The sequence below is a fragment of the Lipophrys pholis genome, assembly GCF_963383615.2.
Source record: "Lipophrys pholis genome assembly, chromosome: 11".
NCBI classification, from domain to species: Eukaryota; Metazoa; Chordata; class Actinopteri; order Blenniiformes; family Blenniidae; genus Lipophrys; species Lipophrys pholis.
This window is the reverse complement of record NC_137631.1, coordinates 3,577,264-3,585,624: the sequence shown is the minus strand read 5'-3', so window position 1 is coordinate 3,585,624 and position 8,361 is coordinate 3,577,264.

The following is an 8,361-nucleotide window of genomic DNA, read 5'->3' as shown; positions in this document are numbered from 1 at the left end:
AGCCAGCAGCAGGACTGCTACCTCCTCCTTTGTGCAAGAAGGAACAGGAGGAGCACTGCAGGAGTCCTGCAAGAAGACCTCCAGCAGGCCACTAATGTGATGTTTCTGCTCAAACTATCAGAAACAGACTTCACCAGGGTGCTATGAGGGCCCACGTCCACAAGGGGGGGCTGTTCTTACAGCCCAACACCGTGCAGGGCCATTGGCTTTTGCCAGGAAACACCAATATTGTCAGATTGGCCATTGGCGCCCTGTGATCATCACAGACAACGAAGTGTAATATGACATTCAGTTATATTTCTATAATTACATTGTTTTTTGGTTGTTTTCTGCTTGAATCTCTTTACAAAGACTTTAGTCCTGCACAAAACTACCAAGCGTCCAATAATTTGTTTTCACTGTTTTATTTTGTTTAAAAAGTGTTTTCCGCAGAACAAATCAAAGCATTTGGGGGATTTTTCAAAATAAAACAATTAGTCCTGGACATGTCGGAGAATTTTAAGTCTTCATTGTGTATTTTGCTACAAAACAACACTATGGCAGCGTAATGAAGTATCACAGGTACAATCTAGATATACTGCATAACACTTTTAACTGTTGAGGCCAAAAAGAAGAAGCTTTAGTCATTTTTAATACATTTGGCTTATTTTATTTTAGTCTCTTTCTGTGTGTCTCTTAGTTTGAACAGTTTTGGCATGTTGCCAATTCTTTTTATTTATTTATTTATTTTATTTTAATTAGTCTTCCTTTTGTTTCTCTCATTTCCTCTTTTTTTAATTTGTCTTTTTTTTTTTCAAAATCTTTGTCTTTTCCCCTTTTTTCTTCTCATTTCCTTTTTTCTTTTTCCCCTCATCTTTTCAATGTTTCCTTTTGAATCCCTCCTTTCTCTCTTTTTTAAACCCTTTTTTTCTTTTCCTCAAATCTTTGTCTGACTTCCTGTAGTTGTTTCACTTCGACTGTTTTTATCCTCCAGATTAGACCTTTTTTTTTTTTTTTTGAAAATTGGTGTGAAATTCAAATAAAATGGATGAAAGATGAAAACAAACGTTTCTTTACACATTCCTAAAGCTTCATGGAGCATCTGCAGAGCAGAGGTCTACTGAACTCTACGACCTGTGATAAACAGCCAGGATGTGTCTCCGTCACCTGCTTGATTTACTCCAGCAGATGATCAACGCTGTTATCAGGGTTGGTGGCGCAGCAGCTCCACCTGGGAAAGGGTTCGGGTAAGAAATGTCATTTTGGATAAATATCTTGTGTATTGTGTTGCATAATGTTGTACCTGGTGGAGCTTTCACTCTATGTGCGTGACTGTTAGGTGCGCAGTGCGGCGTGCACATATAGACCCCTAAATAAAGATGGAGCTCCTCCATCCTCCATAGCGCCAGCAGGGAATAATCCCTGGCGCCACCACTGACTGTTAGTCGTTAACCTCATTAATGCAGATTAACTTGGAACAAGTCAAGAACAAGAACATCCTTCAAAGCCTCAGTGACCAAACGAAGCTTCATGAACCAGTCTTTATCTTCCGGAGCCACTAGATGGCGCTGTCTGCTCAGCAAACGTTTGAAAGCGCACTTCATTACGAGTCCTTCAGCCTCCATCTTTAAACCAAGCGCGCCATCAGGTGGTCAGAAAATAAAGAAAGTGGTTCATGAAGCTTCATCTGTCCCATCACTGAGGCTTTAACTCTATATGTTGTGGCAGATTAGTCTCAGACTCTTTGTCCTCTCTGCGCCGCTGGGTCAGTGGCCACGGTCAGTCAGAAGTGAACCAGTTCATAAAAGTCTGGATTCATCTGTGAAGTGACTCCAGAGGAGGAACTGCAGAGTCGCGGGGCCCCCGAGGAGCCGCAGACCCCCGCTGGAGAACCAACTTTGATCGTTGCATGTCGTGAAGCGACCAGCAGGTGGAGCTGTTGGTGTGTGTGTGAAACAGGACGCGGTCAGTCCAGCTGGGGACTGAAAACTGTCTCACATGGAGACTGTCAATATGCGTCTAAAAAAAGAAAAGAAGTAATTTAAAGAGATAACTGCTTGTATTGTTACTGTACTGTTGAATTCTTGTATTCATGGATAATTACTGACGGCAGGAAGAATTATTTTATTGGTAAAAAGATAAATGGAGCAACGGCTGAGAGATAATTAATATTCCTATATTATTACTTTTTATATCAGAATCAGCTTTACTGGCCAGGTATGTTTAACGTAAAAGGGATGAAACATCGGTAGACTGTGCTCTCTTTGTAAAAACATTGAATAATAACAATAAACAAAAAATTTAAAGAAGCAATTTAAGAATAATATGTACAAGACTAAATAAGATAATAGTGCAGTTATGAATAGTGCAACAGGATGATGAAGTAAACATAAGGTAGTTAACTTTCAGTATTTACACGATAGAGTACATAGATCATCATTTGAATTAAATATGTACATTCCGAGTTCTGCTCCAGGATTATTCCACAGCTGCATATATTTTAGTTTCCCTTCAGGTAATCTTACTGTTGCTGATATTATCAATCTAATCACACTTTAGTTGTTAAGCACTTTTAACAGAAAACATGCAGCATGAAGGGATTTACAGGGAAAAGACAAACCAAAAATAATTGAAGCTGTAAGCAGCGGTCTGGGTCCTCGCTGCTCGCCAGGACCAGGACCAGGACCAGGACCAGGATCAGGACCCTGGAACCTGGGAGGATGAAGACAGAACCAGTGGAAGAAAACTCTTAGTTCTTCTTTTGTTTTTTAATTGTTTTTCCTTTGACAGACAAGTGGAGCTCGATGCAGCGTTATTTTTCTCTAATAAAACACAAAACTTGCATCTATATGAAGTTTCTATACGAAGCAGAATATCAGAGATGATTCAGCCTTAATAGACTAAATAATTATCAACCTGCTGTAACTTTCACTTCTGTCCAACGGACAAAAAGAAATAGAAAACAAGAACATTTCAGAGTTTACTCCCACACTGTGTGTGTGTGTGTGTGTGTGTGTGTGTGTGTGTGTGTGTGTGTGTGTGTGTGTGTGTGTGTGTGTGTGTGTGTGTGTGTGTGTGTGTGTGTGTGTGTGTGTGTGTGTGTGGAGCCTAATGTGTGCGTGCGTGCGTGCGTGTGTGTGTATGGAGCCCATTGTGTGTGTGTGTGTGTGTGTGTGTGTGTGTGTGTGTGTGTGTGTGTGTGTGTGTGCGTGCGTGCGTGCGTGCGTGCGTGCGTGCGTGCGTGCGTGCGTGCGTGCGTGCGTGCGTGTGTGACTTTACAACCTTGTATTCAATAATCTGCATGTCAGAGGATTTCTTCAGTGTCAAACATGAACCGAGACACGAAAGGTTGAAAATGTCTGTCCTGAGCCAAAGAGACTAAATCTTTCGTCCTCTTGTCTTTTGAAGCCATAAATTGTTCACATCTTGACTCCTTGTCCAGTAAAGCGCCAATAAAGTTCAATAAGTTTGAATTTACGACAAGCAAGCAACTCAGTTTTTAACTTGTCAGTGAACTTTTATAAAACACCTGCTGTTCTATGTTATTCTCTCTTCCCTGTTGTCCTGCTCCTGTCCCTCCTGTCCCTCCTGTCCCTCCCTCACTTTGACTCACTGCCTCCAGCCCCTGATGTCCCTGCATGACATTCATGTATTTACAATAGACAACATTACATGTTTTAAGGTACAGTAACAGCATTTGACTTACAAATGCTAAAACAAAGTCAGTCAAGGTTGTTGTCATACAGAATAAAGGTCTGGACGAGTCCCCCTGAACAGAGAGACCCCCCCCCCCCCCCCACAGTCCTCGCTGATTTGCTTTGTATTGCTTTTGTCTTTTCCAGACGGCGTGACTCATCCAGTAAATGTAAAGACAAAAAGCAAATGTGAAAGACAAAACAGGAGAAGCATTGACAAAATGGAATAAGCAAAGGCGAGATAGAAAAAGAATATGACGACCTTTGTATATTTTTTGTATTATTGATTCTCTTTATATTTCCACATTTATTACATTTTCATTTTGGCACTCCTGTGATTCCAGACTGCTCTGAGTCAATCTAGCCCTCAATAACCTTTTTATGGCTCCAAAAACCATGTTACCGTGCAGAAATGCAGTATAAAAAACCTTTGCATTACAGATAGATACTCGTTCAGCCAGAATAAATACCTTCATGAATGAAAAAAATTCAAGTTCAGTCTCACCTTCAGCTGCAGCTGCATAAAATAGCGGCTGCTTTTCCCAAAACTTGTGAGGGTCGAGGAGGGTGACAAACTTCAGCTTTTCGTGCTCATGAGAATAATATAATGGCAAATAATAACATCCTGAATCCTGTCATTGTGTTTAAAGTGAGCGCAAGAAAATTGCACCGGACCGCCGCGCTCTAGTGCCGCGGTGCGTTCAATGACCTCTTGGAAAAGTCCGTCTTGAAAATGGTTTTGACAATAAACCTGCAACCAAAAGGTTTTATCTTCTCCTTCAGTCATTGTAGGTTGACAAAACCACTGTTAAATAAACAAAACTATACTTTTGTTCATGCAGCTGCTCCAGATGCAGTCAGCTCGCTCTGGAGAGTGAACTCTGACCATCCAATCAGAGGGCTTGAATATATTCTGACGTCACCCTCGGCCTTCTAGAAGGACCTGGGTACGTCTGAATTGTCCCTCCTAATTCCTTAACTATCGACTTTTCCTGAAACCCGGAAGTGTTTTGTGTGGCGGCCATGATAAGGACTGTCTGAATTCTAAAAGAAAGGAGGCTCGTTGCTTCCTTTAGAACCTCCTTTTGCCTAGGAACCACTGATGCTTCCTTTAGAACCTCCTTTAGCCTAGGAACCACTGATGCTTCTTTTAGAACCTCGTTTAGCCTCGGAACCACTGATGCTTCCTTTAGAACCTCCTTTAGCCTAGGAACCACTGATGCTTCCTTTAGAACCTCGTTTAGCCTCGGAACCACTGATGCTTCTTTTAGAACCTCGTTTAGCCTCGGAACCACTGATGCTTCCTTTAGAACCTCGTTTAGCCTCGGAACCACTGATGCTTCTTTCACTAAAGGAGACCAGCTCATGCTGCCCCACAATTCCTTGCGGCGACAACATTTAAAGGGACCCGCTCATCCGAGCGTTCAGGGAAACTAAAAAGTAACTTAAGCCCCGTTTCCACCGTACAAAAAGGTATGGTCCGGTACGGTTCGGGTTTCTACGGCAACAATTTCTGATTTTATGGAATTAACCGCTCCAAAGGTGGACTGTTTAAAGTCACCCTTCCGTCGGGGTCCTCAGGTGAACTGAACGGGTCTGATGTTGAGGAGCCGTCTGCTGATTGGTCAGTGATTTACTACACGCCATCAATGTTTTAATATGTATGAATCCTCCGTTGTTAACATATTCAGCTTTGCACTGGTTGTTTTTCTTTGCTGCGCAACTTTCATGTTGATCCCGAAAGAGCAGACGAGAGGCGGGGACGGAGACCGGGACTAGGGAGCAGACGCAAGGCAGGGACAGAGACCGGGACTAGGGAGCAGACGAGAGGCGGGGACGGAGACTGGGACTAGGGAGCAGACGAGAGGCAGGGACAGAGACTGGGACAAGGGGGCAGACGAGAGGCGGGGACGGAGACCGGGACTCGGGAGCAGACGAGAGGCAGGGACAGAGACCGGGACTAGGGAGCAGACGAGAGGCAGGGACAGAGACTGGGACAAGGGGGCAGACGAGAGGCGGGGACGGAGACCGGGACTTGGGAGCAGACGCGAGGCAAGGATGGAGACCGAGACTTGGGAGCAGACGCTACGGCCGACTACCGAGTCCAATCATCGCGTCACGCATCGTGACGATCGGACTCGGACCACGTCCACACACGGTGCGCCGGGACACCGGAGCCGCCCCGAGCCCCGGTGTCTGTCCTCACATCGTATCTGCGATGTCTGCCCCAACGCGGAAGCTGCTGCTGTCACATCCAGCGGCGCCGACCAGCTTTCTGCCACCAAGTTTGGCAGGAATTGAGATTGAGGTGTGGGATGAGGATTAAACCCGAGGTACATGCCATCTATGACCACTGGGTGTCACTGTTTGACAACAGAAAGCTGCTACAGAAAAACCTCCATCACTACTTTTCTTACTTTTTCATCAAAGAGAAAAATCTACATAAAGATATATACAACGAGTGAGAAAGGGTTCAGAGTGTGTGAGAAAGAAAAGCAGAAACAGCTGGACCAGGATGAGCAACACATCTGGACAAATACATGCTTTTATACACCGTTATGACTTAAATACGCTGTTTCCCCTCTTCCAACACGTTTTTTGAGACGTGACTTCCAGTCCAGAAATTCCGGTAACATGACTATTGACATTGATGGTAATATTGGAGAGTCTTATACTATCATATTACTGCTTTTACATCAACTGATATCAAACTGCTTGTGGCCCTGAGACTGAAATAACGTTTATCCTGGAGACAAGATGTAACTGAGTTTTAAAGCGTCAACTCTCAGCTGTCTTCCAGCAATTAGTGGCTGCAGGTCTTCAGATCCTATCTAGCCTCAGAGAATCGCTCGCTGTTTGTGTTCCATTTCCTCTGCCGCTGCAGTTTTGTCTCCTGTGGATATTTGTGAAAATCTGGCCGCCGACTCATCTTCTAATTAGCCGCGGGTGTTTTGAGCGTCATGATCACGCCGTCCGGCGCCACCGCAGAAGTCAAAACTCTCTGGATCTCCAGGGGTTAAAGTGTCTTTGAAGTGGGAGGTAATTATCCAGAGGGGTAATTATCACTGTCCGGCTCATGAAGAAACACATTTCCTGTGTCGCTCACGGCATCAGTGCAGCTGACAGGAGGAGCTTTTCCACCATAAAGAACCAGGTACTAGTTCTGGTCCAGGGCCAGATTTAGCACCAGTTCTGTGTCTTTCCACCACCAAAGCCCCGGCCTATCAGGGGCTAATGGGTGCTAAGCCGGCCCCACATGGTCGCTGGTCCAGAGCGGCGTCACGACCCACAAGGCGGTAGAGACGCTGAAGCGGCTTTCCTAAAATCTACGGCGAACACGGAGCTCCGGAGAGGTTATATAACCAGATAATAAGTTGTTCCCTGACGTTAATAACACGAGGGAACAAGATCATTTAATCCGTGATGGAGCTCCTCCGCTGTCAGTCCGCTGCGCCGGATATATAATTCAGAAGCAGTTTTTCAATGAGGTTGTTTTTTCTTCAGGCTTTTCATGGTAACGTCGTTGATAAAGATCCTTTGCTCTTCACAGACTTCTCATACTTTTTAATCCAGACCTGGAGTCTTAGAAGTAGACAGTAGCACACCTGGATGCTTAAAACGAAACTTTTTTAAAAGAGACCCAGACTTTCTACGAGACTTAAACAACACTTTCCTTTCTTCTCATCCTGACCAGGACTCCTTAAAACAGAATTCTTCAAAGTAAAGGTTCCAAAGTTTTAGTAAAGAAAGCAACAGGAAACGGTCCAGGGGACAATTCGTCCACAAAACTGCAACCCTGGACAACTCGTCCATGCGGCTCCTGACGTCTCGTCCACCACTCATTTTTTCAGCATTACAGATTTGACACATTTGGACGGGTTATTAAGTATATTTGAGAGAAAAAAAACTGAAGATATATATTTTATAATGAAGCAGCAATTCTCAAGAGAAACAAAGCCATATGATACTATCCTAAATATACATGGACATATACTAGATACATGAAAAATACATATAAAATATCAATTCGATATACCAATATGTAAAAGTCCCCTGTACAGGATTTATTTTCTAAACAATAATTCTGAACTCTCATCCACTGAGGGTGTGTTGTCCTGGGTTTGCAGTTTTGTGGACGAGTCGTCCTACAACCACAGAAAACTGTCTTTACATCACGTAACTTGAAACTGAGCGATCCAGATGTGCTTAAAGCAGAAAACTAGAAACTGGATTACAACACATGATAAATGTGTCCTTCAATTAATGTATTATTATTTTGTAAGGTGGGACTCAAAACCTTTTTTTTTTTGACTTGGTTCCCTGTACGGCACTCTCCAGACCCGATTGTTTGCAGTAAAGAAAATCTCTTCACGCGTCGATCGAGACAAAATCCCGTCCAAACCAGAGGCGTGACTCGGAAACCCGTGGAGGTTTCTCTCAATCCGGATGCACAGCGGCACAATGGAGGTGGAACTATACAGCAATCGTGTCTTTGTGAGGAGAAGCAAACCAGGGTTCTCATCAGAAGGTTCTCCGCTGCTGGGAATGGTTTAGTGTGAAAACAAAGAAACTGAAAGTTTCCACAGGGAGTGAAGAGATTGACCTGCAAACATTCCTAAACACTTCCTGGTTCCAGCTACAAACTCCAACCTACTGCTGTATTACTCTGATGCTTTTACTTAGAGTA